The 25259-nt window shown below is 33.3% G+C and overlaps 2 pseudogenes; one reads left to right on the plus strand and one right to left on the minus strand.

Annotated features, from left to right (window-relative positions):
* The first annotated feature begins 11202 nt into the window (after positions 1-11202).
* LOC142633515 (cysteine-rich receptor-like protein kinase 10) lies at positions 11203-20471 on the plus strand (annotated as a pseudogene).
* A 1923-nt stretch (positions 20472-22394) lies between these two features.
* Positions 22395-24647, minus strand: LOC142635720 (uncharacterized; annotated as a pseudogene).
* Between the last annotated feature and the right edge of the window lie 612 nt (positions 24648-25259).

Here is a 25259-nt window from a genome sequence, read left to right on the forward strand (position 1 = left end):
CAAGTGAGGATTTGGTGCTACTGAGAAGCATTGGAAGAAGCCAAGCTTTGGCGGATGCAACCGGGCATATTGCGGGATCCGGAGAGCTAGACAAGACACAGTTCTGAGTAGTCTTAGTGGAGTAGGAGCTTGGAAGGCTTAGGTACATCGGATAGATTAGGCTTGGAGGGTCCCTTGCTAACCCATGTATCCCAACTTATTGTCTAGTGGATCGATTACCGCTTGGAGGGTGGCGGAGAGATTTTTCGCCGAGTTCTTCAGTTTCTTCTTCAATAACACATTGGCGTGTTATCTTGTGTTTGCATCTTTCTTCCCTACTCTTTTACATTCCATTATACTGTTGTGTTGCTATGATTATGGATTAGAGTAGCTTGTTTGTTTATCCGCTCGCATTTATACTATTCCGCACTTAGTATTAAGTTAGTGTAAAATCAATCGAGCCATAGCTTTAATTCTGGGGGTCTAAATAGCTTTTGTGTTTTTAACACAAATCCGAGTTTTCAGTTAACAAGTTATTTTTATAAAGTTTTGATATTACTTTCATATGAAATAAAAAAACAGTCAATTTTTTTTTTCTTTTCCTATAAATTTTTTAAAAAATATTTCTCAAACCAATATCCTTTAAAACATTTCTTAATGTAAATCCATGTAGCTTGTTTGTTTGTTTATCCGCTCTTTTTCGCCGAGTCCTTCAGTTTCTTCTTCAATAACACATTGGCGTGTTATCTTGTGTTTGCATCTCTCTTCCCTACTCTTTTACATTCCATTATACTGTTGTGTTGCTATGATTATGGATTAGAGTAGCTTGTTTGTTTATCCGCTCGCATTTACACTATTCCGCACTTAGTATTAAGTTAGTGTAAAATCAATCGAGCCATAGCTTTAATTCTGGGGGTCTAAATAGCTCTTGTGTTTTTAACACAAATCCGAGTTTTCAGTTAACAAGTTATTTTTATAAAGTTTTGATATTACTTTCATATGAAATAAAAAAACAGTCAATTTTTTTTTTCTTTTCCTATAAATTTTTTTAAAAATATTTCTCAAACCAATATCCTTTAAAACATTTCTTAATGTAAATCCATGTATTTAAGATATTACTTCTCACAAAGCTGATAAAACTATTGGCAACCATTTAATGCGGAGGAACATGTGAGACTTTTATAAGAAACTTCCCACAAAGATCTCATTCAACCCCTGAGGCACCCACTTGCACCCATTATATCCCCCAAGGGGCTTCGTCAATTCCCATTCTATCCTCGAACCACCTTACTCCTCGGGCCATGGATGCTCCTTTTAGAGGAACAATTGAAGGCTACAACAGTGCTTCCCATCTTCGGTCCTCGGATCTCCACAGCTACGATTATACTGGTTCTTGTATCTGAAGAAAAAATAAGAAGACAAACTAAAATAAAATGGTACAAACTTCTTACACTTGCACTGAAATTAAATTGGGGAAAATCTCAGATCTGTGGAAGAAAATAAAATGAAAGAGATACTTCTATTGGATGATATGTATGAGAAATCCATGCTTTGAGCTTTGACTGGAATAAAATGCTGACGAAGACAATCAAGAACTTATCATGAGAGAGAGAGAGAGAGAGAGAGGCAGAGACTTTGACAGGATGACTGGATTACCGAAAAAATATGGGGGAAGAAAACTGAGGACTGAGGAGCAAAAGAAGTTTGAAACTTTGAATCTGATTTGAGGGGTAGGTGGTAACGTGTTGTTATAGATTTAAGGGGAAAAAAAGAAGAAGAAGAAGAAGTAGAAGAAAGAAAGAGAGAAAGAAAAAGGAAAAAAATGGAGTAAACGTGTGACCAGGAAAGTGGGAATGGGAATGAATGACTTGTCTAGTGATATTTTGGACTTTGACTTTAGTTTTTTATAATTATTTTTTATTTTTTATATATATAATAAGTAGTTAAAATTTAAAGTTAAGCTATTAAATGATTGTTTATAATATGTGTATATATATATATATATATTAATTTTGAAAAAAAGGAAGAATAAAGAAAATTTTCAATTTTTGTTATATTTTCTTAATATAATTTATGAAAAATAAAAATTCACATAAAATTTATTTAAATATTTTAAATTATATTAATTATGACATTATTGGTTTGACCATCTGTTTGACCCCGGTCAGACTAAAAACTGATAATCGAACACTTTTTCGGTTTTTTGTCTATTCTAGTTTTTAAAACCATGCTCTCAATAACTAGAAAAGACCAAAAAAATACCAACCATTTGAACTATAAAATTCTTGAACTCTAGCCAATCACTTTTACAATACATCTTAACGAATGTAAGTTGGTATTGATACAGCATAGCCACGTGTTTACGACTAATATCAAACCTGTAACTTGTTTGAATTTTAGAGTCCTTGATTGAAATACCAAAATACGATTCTGCATACTAATAAAACCTCATCCTCATCGTCTCTGTTGACTGACTTTAATTTTCCAATACTGTATCAGTTTGTAAAGTAGGCGAGTGGCTTGACTTTTCATTGAAGATTACCATTATCTCATTATTGACCAAAATTTTGTAAGAAATAAACAAAAAAATAAATGATAAAAATGTTTATCTTTTTTCCATGATCCTAATTCCTGAATCCGGTAGGTGTGAGCAAGAAACTGATCATACGACAATGGGCCTTCCTTCAGTGGCCTCAATCTCCTTGCTCCTACTGATCCTTTTCTTACTCAGTTTCGTTATGATAGTTTAGGGGTTGATTAAAGATGCAAGAAAACTTATTTCTCAAATAAAAATTGTTTCTAATTTACGGAGGAAAAAGTAAAAATGTTTCCTAACAAATGAATATCTTACTAAAAAGATTATAAAACACAAGAAATAGAAAAATAAGATAAAAGTTTTTAGAGATAAGATAATATATAAACTTTATTCATTAAGTGGTCATCCACAACATTATTAATAATTCTTGAATAAATGCATGTACATTTTTATAGGGGTTAAAACGTAATGCATACAAACGCTCTTAGGGCATTTGTTAATGTAAAGTTGTGATTTACAACTGTTTTGTATTGACTTTAATTTCGTGCCAAATTTAATTGTAATTTTATTCAATCTTTTATACCCTGTATTTTATGTGGGATTTTATTGTAAGAGTTGTATGCTAGAGAGAGAGAGAGAGAGAATGTGGAGACTCAAGCTTTTGAAGGCAGAAGAATTCTCGCGGGTATCTTGCGACTAAGCATCCCGCAAAGTGATGCATGTGCCCTACACATGACCGGAATGCGAAAAGTCATGACAGATAGTGACTGTTGGTTTTTGCGAGCGTCTCGCGAGTAAGGCCTTCCCACGAGACACTCGCGAAACAGTCTGTTTTGCTATTTTGTCCAATCTGCCCCACTACATTCTCAACCACACTATATATACCATCATTACCCACATATTGAGTAGAGAGCTTTTCAGAAGAGAAAAACCCTAGCCTCCACCCTTGAGAGTGTGCGATTGTCATACCCACAATTCTTCACACAATCCATTGTGGTTTTCCTCTACTCTTACCTCTCCATTTCTAAATCTTTGAGAAGTTGATAGCCCAAACACTTACCACACCCTTTTAGAGTGTCAAGTGAAGATTTGGTGCTACTGGGAAGCATTGGAAGAAGTCAAGCTTTGGCAGATGCAATCGGGCATATTGCGGGATCCGGAGAGCTAGACAAGACACAGTTCTGAGTAGCCTTATTGGAGTAGGAGATTGGAGGGCTTAGGTACATCGGATAGATTAGGCTTGGAGTGTCTCTTGCTAACCTATGTATCCCAACTGATCGTCTAGTGGATCGATTACCGCTTGGAGAGCGGCGGAGAGGTTTTTCGCCGAGTTCTTTAGTTTCTTCTTCAATAACACACGGCGTGTTATATTGTGTTTGCATCTCTCTTCCCTACTCTTTTACATTCCATTATACTGTTGTGTTGCTATGATTGTGGATTAGAGTAGCTTGTTTGTTTATCCGCTCGCATTTACACTATTCCGCACTTAGTATTAAGTTAGTGTAAAATCAATCGAGCCATAGCTTTAATTCTGGGGGTCTAAATAGCTCTTGTGTTTTTAACACAAATCCGAGTTTTCAGTTAACAAGTTATTTTTATAAAGTTTTGATATTACTTTCATATGAAATAAAAAAACAGTCAATTTTTTTTTTCTTTTCCTATAAATTTTTTTAAAAATATTTCTCAAACCAATATCCTTTAAAACATTTCTTAATGTAAATCCATGTATTTAAGATATTACTTCTCACAAAGCTGATAAAACTATTGGCAACCATTTAATGCGGAGGAACATGTGAGACTTTTATAAGAAACTTCCCACAAAGATCTCATTCAACCCCTGAGGCACCCACTTGCACCCATTATATCCCCCAAGGGGCTTCGTCAATTCCCATTCTATCCTCGAACCACCTTACTCCTCGGGCCATGGATGCTCCTTTTAGAGGAACAATTGAAGGCTACAACAGTGCTTCCCATCTTCGGTCCTCGGATCTCCACAGCTACGATTATACTGGTTCTTGTATCTGAAGAAAAAATAAGAAGACAAACTAAAATAAAATGGTACAAACTTCTTACACTTGCACTGAAATTAAATTGGGGAAAATCTCAGATCTGTGGAAGAAAATAAAATGAAAGAGATACTTCTATTGGATGATATGTATGAGAAATCCATGCTTTGAGCTTTGACTGGAATAAAATGCTGACGAAGACAATCAAGAACTTATCATGAGAGAGAGAGAGAGAGAGAGAGAGGCAGAGACTTTGACAGGATGACTGGATTACCGAAAAAATATGGGGGAAGAAAACTGAGGACTGAGGAGCAAAAGAAGTTTGAAACTTTGAATCTGATTTGAGGGGTAGGTGGTAACGTGTTGTTATAGATTTAAGGGGAAAAAAAGAAGAAGAAGAAGAAGTAGAAGAAAGAAAGAGAGAAAGAAAAAGGAAAAAAATGGAGTAAACGTGTGACCAGGAAAGTGGGAATGGGAATGAATGACTTGTCTAGTGATATTTTGGACTTTGACTTTAGTTTTTTATAATTATTTTTTATTTTTTATATATATAATAAGTAGTTAAAATTTAAAGTTAAGCTATTAAATGATTGTTTATAATATGTGTATATATATATATATATTAATTTTGAAAAAAAGGAAGAATAAAGAAAATTTTCAATTTTTGTTATATTTTCTTAATATAATTTATGAAAAATAAAAATTCACATAAAATTTATTTAAATATTTTAAATTATATTAATTATGACATTATTGGTTTGACCATCTGTTTGACCCCGGTCAGACTAAAAACTGATAATCGAACACTTTTTCGGTTTTTTGTCTATTCTAGTTTTTAAAACCATGCTCTCAATAACTAGAAAAGACCAAAAAAATACCAACCATTTGAACTATAAAATTCTTGAACTCTAGCCAATCACTTTTACAATACATCTTAACGAATGTAAGTTGGTATTGATACAGCATAGCCACGTGTTTACGACTAATATCAAACCTGTAACTTGTTTGAATTTTAGAGTCCTTGATTGAAATACCAAAATACGATTCTGCATACTAATAAAACCTCATCCTCATCGTCTCTGTTGACTGACTTTAATTTTCCAATACTGTATCAGTTTGTAAAGTAGGCGAGTGGCTTGACTTTTCATTGAAGATTACCATTATCTCATTATTGACCAAAATTTTGTAAGAAATAAACAAAAAAATAAATGATAAAAATGTTTATCTTATTTCCATGATCCTAATTCCTGAATCCGGTAGGTGTGAGCAAGAAACTGATCATACGACAATGGGCCTTCCTTCAGTGGCCTCAATCTCCTTGCTCCTACTGATCCTTTTCTTACTCAGTTTCGTTATGATAGTTTAGGGGTTGATTAAAGATGCAAGAAAACTTATTTCTCAAATAAAAATTGTTTCTAATTTACGGAGGAAAAAGTAAAAATGTTTCCTAACAAATGAATATCTTACTAAAAAGATTATAAAACACAAGAAATAGAAAAATAAGATAAAAGTTTTTAGAGATAAGATAATATATAAACTTTATTCATTAAGTGGTCATCCACAACATTATTAATAATTCTTGAATAAATGCATGTACATTTTTATAGGGGTTAAAACGTAATGCATACAAACGCTCTTAGAGCATTTGTTAATGTAAAGTTGTGATTTACAACTGTTTTGTATTGGCTTTAATTCCGTTCCAAATTTGATTGTAATTTTATTCAATCTTTTATACCCTGTATTTTATGTGGGATTTATTGTAAGAGTTGTTTGTTAGAGAGAGAGAGAGAGAGAGAATGTGAAGACTTAAGCTTTTGAAGGCAAAAGAATTCTCGTGGGTATCTCGCGACTTGCATCCCGCGAAGTGATGCATGTGCCTTGCACATGACTAGAATGCAAAGAGTCATGATTGATGGAGACAACTAGTTTTTGTGAGTGTCTCACAAGTAAGGCCTTCCCGTGAGACACCCGTGAAACAGTCTGTTCAGTTATTTTGTCCTATCTATTCCACTACATTCTCATACACACTATATATACCATCATTACCTACATATTGAGTAGAGAGTTTTTTAAAAGAGAAAAACCTATCCTCCACCCTTGAGAGTGTGAGATTGTCATACCCACAATTCTTTACACAATCTATTGTGGTTTTCCTCAACTCTTACCTCTCCATTTCTAAATCCTTGAAAGGTTGATATTCCAAACGCTTACCACACCCTTTTAGAGTGTCAAGTAAGGATTTGGTACTGTTGGGAAGCACTGGAAGAAGCCAAGTTTTGGTGGATGCAATCGAGCGTATTGCGGGATCTGGAGAGCTAGACAAGACACGGTTTTGAGTAGCCTTATTGGAGTAGGAGATTGGAGGGCTTAGGTACATCGGATAGATTAGGCTTGGAGTGTCTCTTGCTAACCTATGTATCCCAACTGATCGTCTAGTGGATCGATTACCGCTTGGAGAGCGGCGGAGAGGTTTTTCGCCGAGTTCTTTAGTTTCTTCTTCAATAACACACGGCGTGTTATATTGTGTTTGCATCTCTCTTCCCTACTCTTTTACATTCCATTATACTGTTGTGTTGCTATGATTGTGGATTAGAGTAGCTTGTTTGTTTATCCGCTCGCATTTACACTATTCCGCACTTAGTATTAAGTTAGTGTAAAATCAATCGAGCCATAGCTTTAATTCTGGGGGTCTAAATAGCTCTTGTGTTTTTAACACAAATCCGAGTTTTCAGTTAACAAGTTATTTTTATAAAGTTTTGATATTACTTTCATATGAAATAAAAAAACAGTCAATTTTTTTTTTCTTTTCCTATAAATTTTTTTAAAAATATTTCTCAAACCAATATCCTTTAAAACATTTCTTAATGTAAATCCATGTATTTAAGATAGTACTTCTCACAAAGCTGATAAAACTATTGGCAACCATTTAATGCGGAGGAACATGTGAGACTTTTATAAGAAACTTCCCACAAAGATCTCATTCAACCCCTGAGGCACCCACTTGCACCCATTATATCTCCCAAGGGGCTTCGTCAATTCTCATTCTATCATCGAACCATCTTACTCCTCGGGCCATGGATGCTCCTTTTAGAGGAACAATTGAAGGCTACAACAGTGCTTCCCATCTTCGGTCCTCGGATCTCCACAGCTACGATTATACTGGTTCTTGTATCTGGTTCTTGTATCTGAAGAAAAATAAGAAGACAAACTAAAATAAAATGGTACAAACTTCTTACACTTGCACTGAAATTAAATTGGGGAAAATCTCAGATCTGTGGAAGAAAATAAAATAAAAGAGATACTTCTATTGGATGATATGTATGAGAAATCCATGCTTTGAGCTTTGACTGGAATAAAATGCTGACGAAAACAATCAAGAACTTATCATGAGGGAGAGAGAGAGAGAGAGAGAGAGAGAGAGAGAGAGGCAGAGACTTTGACAGGATGACTGGATTACCAAAAAAATATGGGGGAACAAAACTGAGGACTGAGGAGCAAAAGGAGTTTGAAACATTGAATCTGATTTGAGGGTAGGTGGTAACGTGTTGCTATAGATTTAAGGGGAAAAAAAAGAAGAAGAATGGAGTAAACGTGTGACTAGGAAAGTGGGAATGGGAATGAATGACTTGTCTAGTGATATTTTGGACTTTGACTTTAGTTTTTTATAATTATTTTTTATTTTTTATATATATATATATAATAAGTAGTTAAAATTTAAAGTTAAACTATTAAATGATTGTTTATAATATGTGTGTGTATATATATATATATATATATTAATTTAGAAAAAAGGAAGAATAAAGAAAATTTCAATTTTTGTTATATTTTCTTAATATAATTTATGAAAAATAAAAATTCACATAAAATTTATTTAAATATTTTAAATTATATTAATTATGACATCATTGGTTTGACCATTTGTTTGACCCCGGTTAGACTAAAAACTGATAATCGAACACTTTTTCGGTTTTTTGTCTATTCTAGTTTTTAAAACCATGCTCTCAATAACTAGAAAAGACCAAAAAAATACCAACCATTTGAACTATAAGATTCTTGAACTCTAGCCAACCACTTTTACAATACATCTTAACGAATGTAAGTTGGTATTGATACAGCATAACCACATGTGTTTACGACTAATATCAAACCTGTAACTTGTTTGAATTTTAGAGTCATTGATTGAAATACCAAAATATGATTCTGCATACTAAGAGCATCTGCAGTTGGAGGGCCAAATGCCAAATGTAAGGTAAATTTGGCATTTAGGCCCAAAATGTGATCAGCAGTTCAAAGGCTAAAAGTGGGAAAGTATAAGTTTTTTTGGCATTGTGCTATAGTGCCATCTAACATGTAAGATGGCATTGTAACACTATGCCAAAAATAATATTAATATTTTATTCCACCTTTTTTTCTCTCTCATCTCTAAACTCTCTCTGTCTCTCACACTTTCCACTCTTTCTCCCTCTTCTCTATCACACTTTCGGTCCATCTCCAATGCAAGGTCCAAAAACCAGACGTCATGGATTTCGATCCGTCGCCGCTGTTGAGTCCGTGCCGTCGCCGAAATGGGTTGCGATCCAATTCTTCACCAACATAAAAATACTTTTTTTTTTTTTTTTTTTTTTTCCGGTCTGACTCACTTCTCTCACTCTTTTTGCTCATCCTCTCTCTTCTTCTTCTCTGTCTATTGGCATGATGGCTTTGCTGCCATGGTTGTTGGATTTCTAGATCAACAACAGCAAGATCGGTGGTGGTTTTTTGGGGGTTTTTCTTGGTGGTCGGTGGCATGGGTTTCTCTCGTGGTTGTTGGCGTGGGTTTCTCTTGGTGGTCATTGGCGTGGGTTTCTCTCGTGGTTGTCAGCGTGGGTTTCTCTTGGTGGTTGTCGGCCTGGATTTCATTGTAGCTTGTTGGCGTGGGTTTCTCTTGGTGGTTCTTGTGGTGGTTTCTTTTTTGTGGTTTTTTTGTTTTTTTGGAGAAACTTTTGTGGTTGTTGTTGGTAGTGGGTTTGGTGGTTTTTTTTAATGGGTTTTGGTGGTGGCTACTATGATTATGATAGTGGTTGTTGGCCGGTGTTGTGGTGGGTTTACTTGGTGGTAGCTGGGTTTTTTTCCTTAGTGCCATGGCTGGGTTTGTTTGGTGCCATGGGTAGTGGGTTGGGTGAGGGTTTTGTAGTGGTGTGGGCGGTGGTTGTAGTGGGTTTTGTTGGTCGAGGTGGTGGTGGTGGGTTGGGTTGTGTTTGGTTTTGTATTTTAGTGGATATATTATTTTATTGAGTAGAATAGGAAAATAAAAGTTGGGATGTTGGGTGTATTGTAAAATGGTATTATATAATTAATAAAGTTGCATGTTGGGATGGTCGTGTGATTAGGTGCAACCCATCACGTATGTAATTTATGATACCATCAAAAATTGTCTCGTAAGATAAGTTTTATAAGCAATTAAATACTACTATTACTCACATACCTTTTGCTAAAAGTCTTGTAACTCATATTTACAATATAGATGTCCAATATTTAAATTCTTACGAAGCTCGAGTTTTGTCTTTTTTTTTTTTTTTTTCTTGTATGGTACTCGAGCTTACCAAGCTCGAGTTCCTTATTATTTTTATTTTTTTGATAATCCACAAATAAACTTAAAACATAAAAATAAGTAATTTTTTTTTTTTCATTTGAATGCACAAATATATGTTTTATTTATTTAAATAAAGCATTGTAAAATATAGAAATTTTAATTTCAACATATTAATTTTTAAATACAAATTTGTTTTGAGGTGTAAAATATTAAGATTTGTATTTAATGAAAATACAAATCAGTTTTGAAGTGTAAAAAATACAGACCGTGAAAAGGTGTGCTAAATTCTGAGATCCAGCCTATATTTATAGATGTACAAAAAAAATCTTTCACGATCTGTATTTTTTACACTTCAAAACTAATCTGCATTTTCATTAAACACAAATTTGAATTTTTTACACCTCAAAACAGATCTTTATTTAAAAATTAATATGTTGAAATTAAAATTTATATATTTTACAATGCTTCTATTTAAATAAATAAAAACATATATTTGTGTGTTTAAATGAAAAATATTACTTTTTTTATGTTTATGTTTATTTGTGAATTATCAATATATATATAAGGAACTCGAGCTTAGCAAACTCGAGTTCCATATTACAAGGAACTCAAACTTTGTAACCTCGAGTATTGTGTTGCATGGAACTCGAGTTTACTATGCTCGAGTTTCACGTGGCGTTTCTTCAATAAGAAAATCCACGTTAGCAACAGTTTTTTGATAAAACTTGAGTGTTAAAACTCGATTTACATAGCAAGCTTGAGTTTCATGATCTTGAGTTTTAAAAAAGTGGTATATTGCTACTTATTTTGCAAACACTGGTATGTTACTAATAATTTGCACCGAAAGTGGTAAATGACAGATTTGGCCCATTCATGAATCACAAAATGTGGAAAATGAAGTCTCCGTTGACTGATTTAATTTTTCGACACTTTCATCATTTGGAGAAGTCCACAGGCAAATGGCTTGCCTTTCTTCATTGGAGTGGAAATAATGAGCTTTATCAGTTTATCTTATTATATACCAAATTTTCCAAGAAAAAACAAGAAAGGAAGAATAATTTTTTATTATTTTTTTTTAATTTTTTTTTTATATTAAATAGGCCTTTTCCATGTCTTGCATCTTGAAGAATAAGCACAAGACTGATCAAACGACAATGGGGATGCTTTCTTTCAATGTCTCCATGTTCCTACTAATCCTTTCCTTACTCAGCTTCCTAAGACTGAACAGTGAAGCAGCCCCAGAATACCGCTACCATTACTGTTCAAACCAAACCACTTTCACCCGCAATAGCACCTACCAGTCCAACCTCAACCGCCTCCTCTCTTCCCTTTCCTCAAATTCCACACGTGAAAGTGGTTTCTACAACACCACCGTTGGCCAAACGCCAGAGACCAGAGTCTACGGCCTCTTCTTCTGCCGTGGAGACCTCACACCTAATGATTGCCGAGACTGTGTGTCAACCGCAACCAAAGTCATTGTTCAGGAGCAGCACTGCCCCGTAGAAAAAGTGGCCGTGATATGGTACGGTGAATGCGTTTTACGCTACTCAAACCAGTCATTCTTCTCCATCATGGATGAAGCTCCCCTCATTTCTATGTATAACATTCAGAATATTACAAATTCAAGCCGCTTCACACAGCTACTTGGAACTTCAATGAATGACATAGTAACCAAAGCATCAAATGCTCCGTCTGGTGCAATAAAATTTGCAACAACAGAAGCCAACTTTTCGGAATTACAAAAACTATACAGCCTTGTCCAATGCGATTCTTTGATATCCAGCTCTGATTGCAATAGGTGTCTTGGGACTGTCATAGGAAATCTGCCAGCTTGTTGTGCAGGAAAGCAAGGGGCTAGTGTTTTGAATCCTAGTTGTTTTGTCAGGTACGAAATATATCCGTTTTACAACGTACAAGCTGTTCCGTCACCATCACCAACACCGGTGCCTTTTGCTCCTCCACCTTCAAAAGGTACGTACCGGTATTTATTTGAAGCAAATGCATTATGATTCAAATTAAATATTATATTAATAGAAAAGTGATAATTTAAATTTTAAATGATAAATAAAAAATGAAGAAACCGGCTTTCAGATATTATTCAGTTCAGTTTATGTTTTGATATTTTTGGGTCCTCCTCCTCCATTGCTTAAGGACAGGATGGCTGATGAAGTGCAAACATTTTTTTTTTTAATTATTCAATTATTTTCAAGATAATACCTGATTTGAACTGCCAAAGCATTTACAGCAAAGTTATTTTAGGACCCAACACACTAAAAATACCTACGACAGCGAAGGTGTTGTATTTAAAAAAAAAAAAAAAATTTAACTCAGCTCATGTAGCTGAAAGTTAAACACAAATATATTAGTTTTTTTTATATCATTCTCCCTGCTCAGTCTCTCTCTCTCTCTGCTCCCTCTATTCTCTTTTTTGCTGAATCTGCTCCCTCTCTTTCTCGTCCCTTTCTCCTCTATTTGATTGGGTAGTAGTGGTTAGGTTGGTGGGTCACACCTTGGGTGGTGGGACTTGGTTGTGGGGCACACTTGAGGTTGACGATGAAAGGGTTGCTATGGGTTTTGGGTTTTGGCTTGAGGTTGAACATGAGTTCTTCCATGGTGTGCTAGAGGAGTATTAGCTTTTGGCTTAAGGTTGAAGATGAAAGGGTTGCTGTGGGTTTTGGGTTTTGGCTTGAGGTTGAAGATGAAAGGGTTTATAGGGATTGTATTTTGCTGAGAATTTTTCTGGTTTTCAAAGTAATTTTATGGGGAGAGTTGTAGATGGTGGCTTGTTAAAATTGATGTTTGGCTGTGGGTATGGGTGTTCTATGATCCTGGGTGAGTGTTTGGTTGTGGGTAGACATGGCAAAATAGGCGAGTCTGGTCGGGTTCAGGTTGGGTCAATCGGGATGCGGGTCAAACGGGTCACGGGTAAAAAATGGGTAATTTAAAGTGGGTTAAAAACGGGTTCGGGTCAATTGGGTTGTAGGTCGGGTCAGGTTAACCCATATTTTCACATAATTTTTATTTTTAGTTTTTATATTTACAAAGAAAATAACATGTATTTGTCATTTGGAAAGTTATGCAACAAATTATTTGATGTAAAATGCATTATTTTGAATTCATCACTTATATCAAGAATGAACTCAATTAAACTTATTAATACTTATTCAATAATTTTAAAATTATACAAATCCTAACATTGCTATCTAAAACAAAATAACACAAAAATAAGTAAAACAAATACACATGTTTTATTTCTACACAATATCAACATTCTAAAATATAAAACAAAATTACAAATGACTTATTGGATAACTCATTTGATAAAGAATAAAAACATATAAGAAATTTACAATCTCGAAAATTAATTTTGTAATCTATTATCAATTGTAGTTAGCACTTTATTTCAATTTGAGATATACATTAAAATTTGATTGCTTACTTATTTATACATGATCTCTTTTATGAATATCATATCATTGTTAAGCAACACACACTCTAGGAAATATCATTATTTATTTTGAAAATCCGTTTATTTTGGACATAAATTATTAAAAATAGGTCTACACATTCATAATTTATGCTAATTTGATATTTTGGCTTCACTATTTTCATACTTGTGAATGTTTCTCACACATGTCTACAATTTTAAATCTATATTTTTAACTCTACTGTAACCATATTATCTTAGCATGTACTTTGTTATTTGATATCAAAAAATCTTTACTCATTACAGAATGCTCAATCATTTATCTTTCAATTAATTTGTATGCAGTTATGTAAATGTATCAATTGTTTCCTTAAAGCTCACAATAAACAATTAAACTACTATTGTCTTAATTTTACTTTTTTTTTTACCAAAAAAAAAGTTTTAAAAAAGTGATTCGGGTTCGGGTCAGGTCGGGTTGACTCGCAAAAAACACGAGTCGGGTCATGGGTTAACCCGTTTTTGCTTTGGGTCAAAAAATCGAGTTCGGGTAGGGTCGGGTAGAAAAATTCTGACCAATTTTGCCATGTCTAGTCGTGGGTATAGATGTTTGTGGGCATTTATGGGTAGAAATTGTTTGATAACATTATTCTAGAAACGTTGTTTATATTTGTTGGAAATATATATGGATTAAAAAGTGTGTAAAAATATGTGTAATGTTGTTTAAAAACTGAAAATTATTGCTCAAAATCACGTTCCAAATGGCCCTAAAATTTTTAAAGTCATTGTTGTGAATGCTTAAAAGAATTAAAATAACTTTGTTTAAAAAAAATTATTTTAATACATTAAAAATTTATTTGACCGGTTTTAGCATTCCATTTAACAATTCACTTCTGTCACATTTTTTTACTTTTAACACATCATCATTAAAATAACTTAAAATAAAATTAATTTTTTATTAAAAAAGAAAAAAAAGGAAAAAACCCCACCACACAAAGTAGAACACACGTTAAAAAAGAAAAAAAAAATTCAACTACAAAATAAGAGACATGACATTACATGACATGACATGTGAGAGAAGAGAAAAAGAAAAGAAAAAGAGGGGCGTTTTTTTTTTTGTTTTTAAAATTTTTTTTTTTTAATGTTTGGTGTGTTAAATGCTAAAAAATTAGCATTTAGCACACCAGATACTTTAATAGGTTAACCCAACTATAAGTTTAAAAGGAATGTTGAATCATGAATGTTAAAAAGGATGAGACATAGTAACAGCAAGAAAAAAAAGAACTTACCTGGCCACGATGGAATTTGCTATATTTTACTATTAAGTATAATATTTTACAATGAATCCATTGTATTTATAAGAGGCTAAGAGCACTTGTAGCAGTGGAGCTAAATAGCTATATAGCTATTTTAGCTCCACCAAAACACCAAAAAGAAACATACAGCAGTGGAGCTAAATCTATATTTTTTTAGCTCATTGCTACAGTGCACATCTATAGATAGATGTGCACTATTCATGAGAGCTAAAAAAAAATTAATTTTTTATTTTGTGTTCACATTACCTGCCTAGTCTAATACGATTATAAGAAGCACAATACAAATAGGATTGCACTTGGGGATGGGCTTCACCATGATTGTGCCTTCATATCCTTAACATCAACCATTGTAATGTTTTATAAAAATCTTCTTGATCTATGCAGGAAAAAGCAGTAACTCATTGTTAATATCGCCATCGTTGCTCCAACTGTTGTCGCTATATTGCTACTCTGTGTTGGCTACTACTTTCTATGTGGGAGGGGCAAAAAGAAGTACAATGCTGTACCTTATGAAAATGGTAATTTATAAAATTGATTCTGTACAATGTTTAATTTCCTTTTCTCCCTATCAAAAAAAAAAATATATATATATATATATATATATCTTTTCTCAAAAAAAAAAAAAAAAAAGTTTAGGGGCTGTTTGGTTTTTAAAAAACCATCACTCCTCACTTAATTTTTGTTACTCATCACTTAAAATACCACAATTTTTCTAAACCCCACGCGTTTGGCACATATTTTCAGCTTCTCATCACTCAAATTTTCTACTTTTGTGGGACCCATACTTGACCCACTGCCTGAGCACCATACCCGTGTATACATCCCATTTTCTCCTTTTGTTTCTTTTTTTCCATCACTCTCCCCTAATACCTAGGCACACAGTTCTCTCTTCCGCTCCGAGTACAAACAGTGCCGAACTTCACCCAGCACTGATCTCCACCTCTGACGGGCAGCAATTGCGCCGATCTGTGGGTATATTGTTTTGGTGCTTGTAATCTCTAAATGGGTTTGGTGCTTGTAATCTATGGGTATATGGGTTTCCTTTGTATGGGTTTGGTGCTTGTAATTTCCTCTTTGATTGATGTTGATGTTGGTTGAATTGTAGTGGTCGGGTCTGACTTGATATGAATTGGATGGTGTTAATGTTAAATTGAATGTCAAAATTTGTTCTGATGCATGAAGATTATGTTGCATTTTTGAATGAAGGTATGATGTTGGTTTTGGATATGAAGCCAGGTTTTGTATTTTTCGACTCATAGTGTTCAATATTAGACTTAATCAGTGCAACGGCGCCAGGACCCAGAAACCCAATGTGAAAAGGAAAGAAAAGAAGAAGGAAAAAAAAAAACCCAAGCCCAAAAACCCAGTGAAAATGAATGGAAACAAAAGAAAAAAAAATGCAACCAAACCTAGAAACCAATGTGAAAAGGAAAGAAAAGAAGAAGAAGAAGAAGAAGAAGAAGAAGAGAATAGAGAAAGGTGATCTAGACCCAGTGTGAAAGACAAAAAAGAAAAGAAAAAGAAGAAGACAAATGTGTTGGAGAGAGCAAAAGGTCTAACCGTGGGTCTCTCAATGCGTGTGTATTTACAAAAATACTATCATAACTCTATTTTCATAATTTGAAAACATCTAAAATGTGTTTTTAGTTTCCATAACTCATCATTCAAAAATCAGAGAATTACGTGATGGAAACAAAACTTGAAAACAAATCCAAACAGGCTTCTCTCCGTGGATCCCACCATTTTTGGGTGATGAGTGATGGAAACACAAAAAACCAAACAGCCCCTTAATTTTATCATCTTTGCAAACTCCTATTCGAGGAAAATGGGGCCATAGGCCCCTCAATGATCATTAAAAATTTAATTGAAATGTATTATTAATAATTGTTTTTTTTGAAAGCAAAATGTATTATTAATAATTAATACATTATTATGTTGTGTTTTTCCATTTATATTTTATTAATACTAAATAGATAGTAATTTTATTTTTTATATTAATTTAGTATATTTCTTATTTTTGAGTGGTAAAAAAAAAATTTTGGTCTCTTAAAGATGAAAATCTTGGTTTCGTGCCTTATGTTAGATGGCAATTATCGAAATTCATATATTAATTCTATAGTCTGTATAAGTGTCTAGAATATCTTAAAGCTGAAAGGAAATTAATAAAAAAAATCACAAGAGTTATGGTTAGCTGATATCATTTTCATTTATATATGTCATTAATAAAAGGCTTCTAGTCTTATCAAAATAATAATAATAATAATAGTAGTAGGCTTCTAGTATTTAAGCATATTTATACATTTTCATGTATAGCTTCCCAAGCACCCACTAAAAAATAAAAGCATTTTCTATATGCTTCCAAACAGAGCATTTAATTTGCCAGCAACCTTTAACCCATTGTCGTGCTTATATTTCAATAGCATCATCCGGTGAAATTACAACGGATTCCTTGCAATATGATTTGGCGACAACTGAAGCCGCGACAAACAACTTCGCAGATGATAAGCTGGGTAGTGGTGGCTTTGGTGAGGTTTTCAAGGTATGGAAACTTTTGGTGTAAATTTATTTTTATTGTTATTACTTTTTCTTTTGAAGAAAGTACTTTCCCAAACTAATAAATGAGAGAGTACTCATTTAGGGTTTGTTTGGTTGGGAGGATAGAGAAGATTTTAAGTTCTCTCATTTGTGTTTGGTTGGGAGGATGGAAAAGTGGAAGGAAGGAAATTTTTTTTATTTAATTGAAAAGAAAGTTTGTATAAATTTACTATCATATCCCTATTAAATAAAAAAAAAGTAACCTATTATATTTTTTAAAAATTGTGTATAAATAGACACTTCATTAATGTTAAAAAAAATATATTATAAGAAATAAACCCAAGACTGTTTTCTTAAAAAACAAAAAAGTAACAAAAACAAAAACCAACCAAAATTGATGAGAAAATAAACATATATATGAGCACCCAAAAAAAGAAAAAGAAAAAAAAGCTACACGTCCTGCGAAAATTAAAGAAAAAAAAAAAAGCCAACAGGTTAGTTAGTTACAAAGAAAGAAAAAAATCAAAGGAAAAAAAAAAAAAAAAAAAAAAAAAAAGAGGAAGCCAACACATAACAGAGAAAGAAAAGATCAAAGGCAAAAAAGAAAAAGAAAGAAGCCAACATGTTGGAGACTTAGAGGTGAATTTCAAGATAAAGAGTATTTTTGAAAGCTCATTACATGAGTCTTCTCCTCCTCATTTTCTTCCCATTTTGGGAAGAAAACTTTTTGGTGGGTTCGAAGAGAAAACACTTGGGCTCCACCATTTATTTTCCTTACTCCCTACCCAACCAAACACACTCCAAAAAAGTTTTTCGCTCTATTTTCTCTCCAAAGTTTTCCATCCACTCTATTTCACCTTCAAACAAACACACCCTTAGTATTATGAACTTAACGCTTGGGAAATCCAAACAATTCAAAATTCAGAAGTGTCTAAACAAATGTTTGGTACGTGTGTTTAAACAACAATTTTCAGTTTTTTTTGGAAATAAATGTAATGTTGTTTAAAAACTGAAAACATGTGTTTAAACTTGTGTACCAAACAGGCCCACAGACTGTGTGAAATGAATTGCTCTAATTGGGGTCAGTATACATCCTCAGGGTACACTTCCTAACAAACAAGAAATAGCAGTGAAAAGACTCTCGCAAAACTCTCGACAAGGTGCTGAAGAATTTAAAAACGAGGTCTTGTTGGTAGCCAAACTTCAACACAGAAATCTAGTTAGGCTTTTGGGATATGTTTGGAAGGAGAAGAAAAGTTACTTGTCTACGAATTTGTGCCCAACAAAAGCCTTGACTACTTTTTATTTGGTTAGTCACTTCTAAGCTAATATATATATATATATATATATATATATATATATATATATATATATGTATGTATGTATGTATGTATGTATGTATGTATGTATTTTAATATGATAATTGATACGTTTAATCTAACATGAATACTGAATTTTGATGTGTGTAGACCCTGAGAAGCAAAGCTTATTGGATTGGTCAAGCCGTTACAATATTATTGGAGGAGTTGCTTGAGGAATCCTTTATCTTCACAAGGATTCTAGGCATAGAATTATACATCATGATCTTAAGGCTAGCAATATATTGCTAGATGCAAATTTGAATCCAATAATTTTAGATTTTGGCATGGCAAAATTTTTTGGAGTTTACGAAACCCAAGGGAACACTAGTAAGATTGTTGGATCATTGTAAGGACTAGATTATATAAAGAATTTATCAACTTTTTTTCCATCCTAACAAATTAATCACATGAAAATGGGAAACACAATTCTTAACCTCGTAAATTCTGTATCAAGTCATTTATGGACAATCTAGAGATGCATTGTAACTACAACATTCCCTGCATCATAATTAGATATAATCCGTGCAATACTTACATGTGAAAGTTAGCTTTATATGTAACCAATGATCGATATACAATTGTACATTTAAGTACTAGATAAAGTCTTAAGGTTTTATAGTCTCTTTATAAAATTACTAAGCTGATGATGCTGGTTTGCAATGGTTACATGTCTCCAGAATAAGCAATGCACCGGTAGTTTTCTGTGAAATCTTATGCATATAGTTTTGGTGTCCTTATACTGGAAATTTTAAGTGGCAAAAAAATTAGTGCATTAAGTCAGTCAGATTTAGCCGAGGACTTGTTGAGCTATGTGAGTGAAACACATATTCTAGAACTCATTTTCTGTTATTATTTCCTATACATCAACTCTAAGTCAAAGGGAAAGGAAATTGATATTTTAAAAGTACTCACCAAATTGATGCAGGCTTGGAAACACTGGAGCAATAGATCATACTTGGACGTGCTAGATTCGGATATGAGAGATTCTTGCTCGAGAAATGAAGTTATCCAATGCATCCATATTGGCTTACTTTGTGTTCAGGAAAATCCTGCTGATAGACCCTCAATGGCAACAATAATTCTTGTCAGCGTTGGAGCTAGGATTTTTTGTTTGAGGGAACTAAATTTTGGTACTAATATAGTAGTCACGAGTCAAGATAAACCATAACACACTTGCGTAAACGCACATACATATATATAAACATTAATATTTTGATACTAAAATATGTTGTAATTTATAAATGTATTGTATATAAAATTACCAGTTTTCAAATATATATTCACAAGAAAAATTTTTAGAGGCAACTCCAATTAGTATACAAAAGCTGTCTAGTTCAATATTAAACATGTAAAAAAAACAAATTTGAGAAAACAAAAACTGCCTTGTCTATATAACTAATAGACCAATTGACAAATTTTATTGGTTTTTAAGAGCATCATTGGACTAACTCAAACATTTGGAGGGGCCAACTTCTATTTTTGTAGCTAATACTTATACATAATATAAAATAATTTTTTTAATTTTTTTTGGGAGGGGGGGGGGGATGGTATAGCTCCGCCCCTGATTCTTATGCTTAACAGTGACTGTTACTTTGCCATCACCTCAAAAGCCACCTTTTTTCCTTCATAGTAGAACAGAGCAGAACATGCCAACAATAGAGGTGAACTCAGATAAATCTTCAAGCACATCAGTGCAATGGTCTGCCAATGAAGCATCAATTACTGAACTGTACCCTCGATAGTGTTTGTAGTAAGGAATTCTCCAAAGCTACTCTCTCTTTTCTAACTCATGGAACTTGAACACTATAATACACATGACCGTTCTCTAAGAAATTGAACCTTCATGTATGGTAATAAACGTTTGCTATAATTTGTGACATTAATTATTGAGAAAAGAATACAAAATAATGCTACCCTAGTTGTACTCAATTTTTATTGCTACAAGACTACCACAAACAGATTTAGTTTGTGGCTATTTGTCATGATGGCGTCGCTATTTCCGCTCACTATTTGCGAGCAATAGTTTACTCTTTTGTAGTACATCTCTAGCAGAATGTCGACACATCTTAAACACCTTATCTTTGTATGAGACTGCATCGGAGCTGAATATTAACAATGAGAAGACCACCATGTTCTTTAGCAATTAATACACAAATTGAGAGATTGTTAAACTCCATTAAAACAGCGAAGCAAGTTAGTAGTGAGAAGGAATATGATAGACGACATTTGGGCCTACTAGCTATATGGTGGGACGTAACAAATGCTCTGCTTTTGTAACAATTAAGGAACTGGAAAAAGTTGTAGTTGGGAAGGAGAAACCCCTTTCACAAGTAGGTAGGGAGATTTTGATCAAAGCCGTGGCTCAATCTTTCTCAATTTATGGCATGAGAAATTTATTTATTTATTTATTATTATTTTTTAACTAGAAAACTTTGTAGGCACCACACAAGGATGATGAGCAGCTTTTGGTGGGGGCTAATGATTTGAGGAGAAGAAACTTCACTAGTTAAATTAGACCAAATTGTGCATAGGTTACAGGGGGTATATGGGATTTTGTGATTTCATTGTTTCAACCTGGCAATGCTAGCAAAGCAGGGATGACCGTTACTAAAAAAAAAGAAAAAACAGTCAAATTCTCCATTTTTAGATTCTCATATTCCTCGAAATGGTCATTTTTCTTAGAAATGTATCTTGGCGTAAAGGACCATGTTAGAGAAGGTACTAATATGTTAGATGGCAAAGGAGACAAAATTGGAATTTGGCATGAGTATTATTGGTTGCCTACGCACACTTACTTTAAGGTTATCTCCCCATGTACAATGCTCCCTAGAATAGCAAAGTTGGGGGCCCTAATTGATCTCGATTCTCACTACTGGAAAGTGTCTTTCAATGATCAATTTTTTTCCTCATCAAAGGGATTTCATTGAGAAATTGGGACTCTATTGACGTACTAATTTGGTTAGTTAATAATTCAGGCCAATATTCTCCTAAAAGTGCTAATGCTGTGCTTTGTTTTCAAATATTCTAGTAGCATTCTTAGTTAATCCTAAAACATTTCATGACCCTACCACTTATTGAGAATTTTGGAAATTTCAAGTACCCAACAGAATAAAGCTATTCCTATGGAAGGCATGCAATGACCTCCCATGCTCTATGGTCTTGCTCGGTGACTGGCGAAACATGTTGTAGAAGTTGCTTGTGTGAAGCATGCTTAAAGCTTCCCAACCTCCTCTTCTTTGATGTCACTGTTTAAGTGTCTGGCCTCCAGAGTAAACTTGACTTGTTAATCTGGACTACCAGTTGGTTTTTATGGAATCGTATAAATGAGACATGCTTGAGACTTTGTAATATGTGTTCGTCTCTGGACACTTTTGACTCTGAAAGTAGCGAACTTTGCGGTTCATCTCTGCTAATGACTTTTCTATGCTTTTTTTTCTTTTACTTTTCCACATTTTTGATTGGGTCCATCCACAACTCCTTTCGTTTGTTTTTTCTTCCTATGATATGATCACATTCGTAAGGCTAGCAGTTTCTTGAACAAAAGTCGCTTCACGCGTTTTCAATTATTGATTATCATCGAGGGCCAGCTCAACAAATTTGGGGCCTAGGCGAAAGCTTTAAACGGGGCCTTTTATTATATTTAATTATAAATTCATTTATTATTTTCAATTAAAATTTATTTTTGTTGCTTTTTGAGAGACAAAATTACTAATTAAATTTTTGCAACCAAGTTCTGCTAACATTTTCTTTTCAATCGATAATATGACTAATTCACTTAATCTTTCTTGTGACATAGTTGATCTTAAATAAGATTTTATTAATTTTAATTTTGAAAAACTTCTTTATGCAGAACCAACTGTAACAGGTATAGTTAGTAATATTCTAAAAGTAATACATGCATTTGGAAAAAAATATTCTAGCCTCTTTATATAATTTAGTTCATTAATTGGAGAGTTTTAATTTATTTGCAAAACTTCTTTTAAAACTTTTAGTTCTGAAAACAAATCTAAACCATCAATATCGGAATAAGTTTCATGTGTGAGAAAACATTCAAGATTAAGACAATTATTTTTCAAACTATCATCATCTAGTGATTTTAGTTTTTCAAAATTAAATAAAAAACCAAAAATATTTTCATATATTTGAAATTGTTCAAATATACTTTTAATTGAAGAAATAGCTTGATCTACTATATATAAAAAATAATTAATTCTAAAATATTCTTCAGTGGATTGTGTTGTCGCATCATTGACATTCTCATTAAACTATTTCTTCCTACGAATTATACGTTTTTCACGAAATATAGGCTCTATTTCCATTTTGGTGGCAATTTCTTTAGATGAATTCATAGCAGATGTAAATCCATCTTCTCTATATTTTTTTAAAAAAGACATGAGACATTTTAATTGATCTATAGCAACATCAATATGCATGTTTTTCGATTGTAAATTTTTACTAACAGAGTTAACAGCAAATAATAGGTCATACCAAATAGTCATAGCTAGTAAAAACTCAAAACTTTCAATCTCATATGTTGCTAAACAATCAGCTTCACTTTTTGTTTTGGGATCTTCACTTGTTTTTGCCAGTTGTAACAAAGCATCTCTTATTTCTAGAACTTGAAATTTTATTGCTTTCACACTTTCAATTCAGCTTTCCCAACGTGTTTGTGACAATGACTTAAGAGTTAAACCTATTACATTATCTTGTAAAATTTTTCATCGCTTTGTGGAAGAAAAAAATAGTGTGTATATATGTTGTACTACTGCAAAAAAAGATATAGTTTTAGGACAAGAATTAGCCATATTACATAGGACAAGGTTGAGATTATGACAACCACATGGTGTGTAAAATGCTTTAGGATTTATATCAAGAATTCTTTTTTGTACCCCTTGTTTTTTCCCTTTCATATTAGACCCATTATCATATCCTTGTCCACGTACATCATTAATATCAAGTTCAAGATTTTTTTATTGCATTTATAATTTCATTGAAAAGACCTTTTCTAGAAGTATTATCTACCTTTAAAAATTCCACAAAATGTTCATCTATTTTTATCGGACTTATTGAAATATCCACACATCTTAGTATGAGAGTCATTTGTTCTTGATGACTTCATCGGGGGTACAATCAAGTATAATTGAAAACTATTTTGTTCTTTAATCTTTTTTATAATTTTACTTTTAATTTCATTTGCTAATAATTGTATCACTTCATTTTGTATATTATGTCTAAGATAATGATTATGGATTGTACCATGTTGAATACGTTGAACATGTTCTTGCATTACTGGATCAAATTCTGCAATCATTTCAATTATACTTAAAAAATTTCCGTTAGTAATATGCTCATTGGTTGTTCTAAATCATTTCAATTGTTTTATTCTTCAATAATCTTAGTTCTAAATCAATCAAAGTATTCATATTAGTAATATGCTCATTGGTTGTTTCGTGATTTTTAAGAATAGAACCAATATTTTTTCAATCCTTAGTTCCTCCATTAGCTAGTTGATTTGTATTAGATTTTTTTTTTTTGATCAGAGATTTGTATTAGATTTTGAATTAAACAATTTGCAACAAAAACAAAATACTTTATCTAGGTCTTTCGAATACACTAACCATTTCCTATCATGCTTCTCCCCATTTGGTAATTTTTGAATATAATGCGTAGTAGAAAAATGTCTAGAGTTCTTATCTATAGGAAAGTTTAGATCATCAACTCTTATTGGACCATTTTCTACTAACAAATCTCTTAATTTTATATCAATAGTTTTCCATTGACTTGGATAAAAAATATTTGTAGGAATATAGGTTCGCACTCTCATTATTCATGTCTAAGTTCCTTGCAGGTCTCATTATTGGCAACCACTTCTTTTAACAAAACTACCAAAGGTTCAAAGAAATTTGCCTTCTTTCCATGACCCCAAAGTAAGATCAAGAGGTTGATATCAAAAGGAATTTGCCTTCTTTCCACGTCTCGATGATTACCCTTGTGCTCCTTTCCTTGCTTAGCAGCATAATTAGCGAAGCAGCCCCAACTTACCAATACCACTACTGTTCAAACGAAACTTTCACCCCCAACAGCACCTACCAGTCCAACCTCAACCTCGTCCTCTCTTCCCTTTCCTCCAATTCCTCCATTGAAAGTGGTTTCTATAACATCACAGTCGGCCAAAACTCTTCCAACAACACAATTTACCGCCTCTTTCTCTGCCGCGGCGATGTCAGCACCGAAGTCTGCCAAGTCTGTGTGGCCACAGCTGCCAAAAACCTAGTCCAACAATACTGTCCTAGAGGAAGATGGGTCGTGATATGGTATGACGAGTGTATGTTACGCTACTCAGAACCAAACTTCTTCATTATTATGGATGATCAAGTTTTTATGAGTGGGACAACACCACTGTAGCTGAATTAGATCGCTTTAATAAGCTACTAGCAACCATGTTTGATGACTCAGTGACACGAGCCCAAAATGCTCCCCTAGGTGCTAAGATGTTTGCTACTAAAGAAGCCAAGTTTTCTTGTTCGCTA

The sequence above is a fragment of the Castanea sativa genome, chromosome 5, assembly GCF_040712315.1.
Source record: "Castanea sativa cultivar Marrone di Chiusa Pesio chromosome 5, ASM4071231v1".
NCBI classification, from domain to species: Eukaryota; Viridiplantae; Streptophyta; class Magnoliopsida; order Fagales; family Fagaceae; genus Castanea; species Castanea sativa.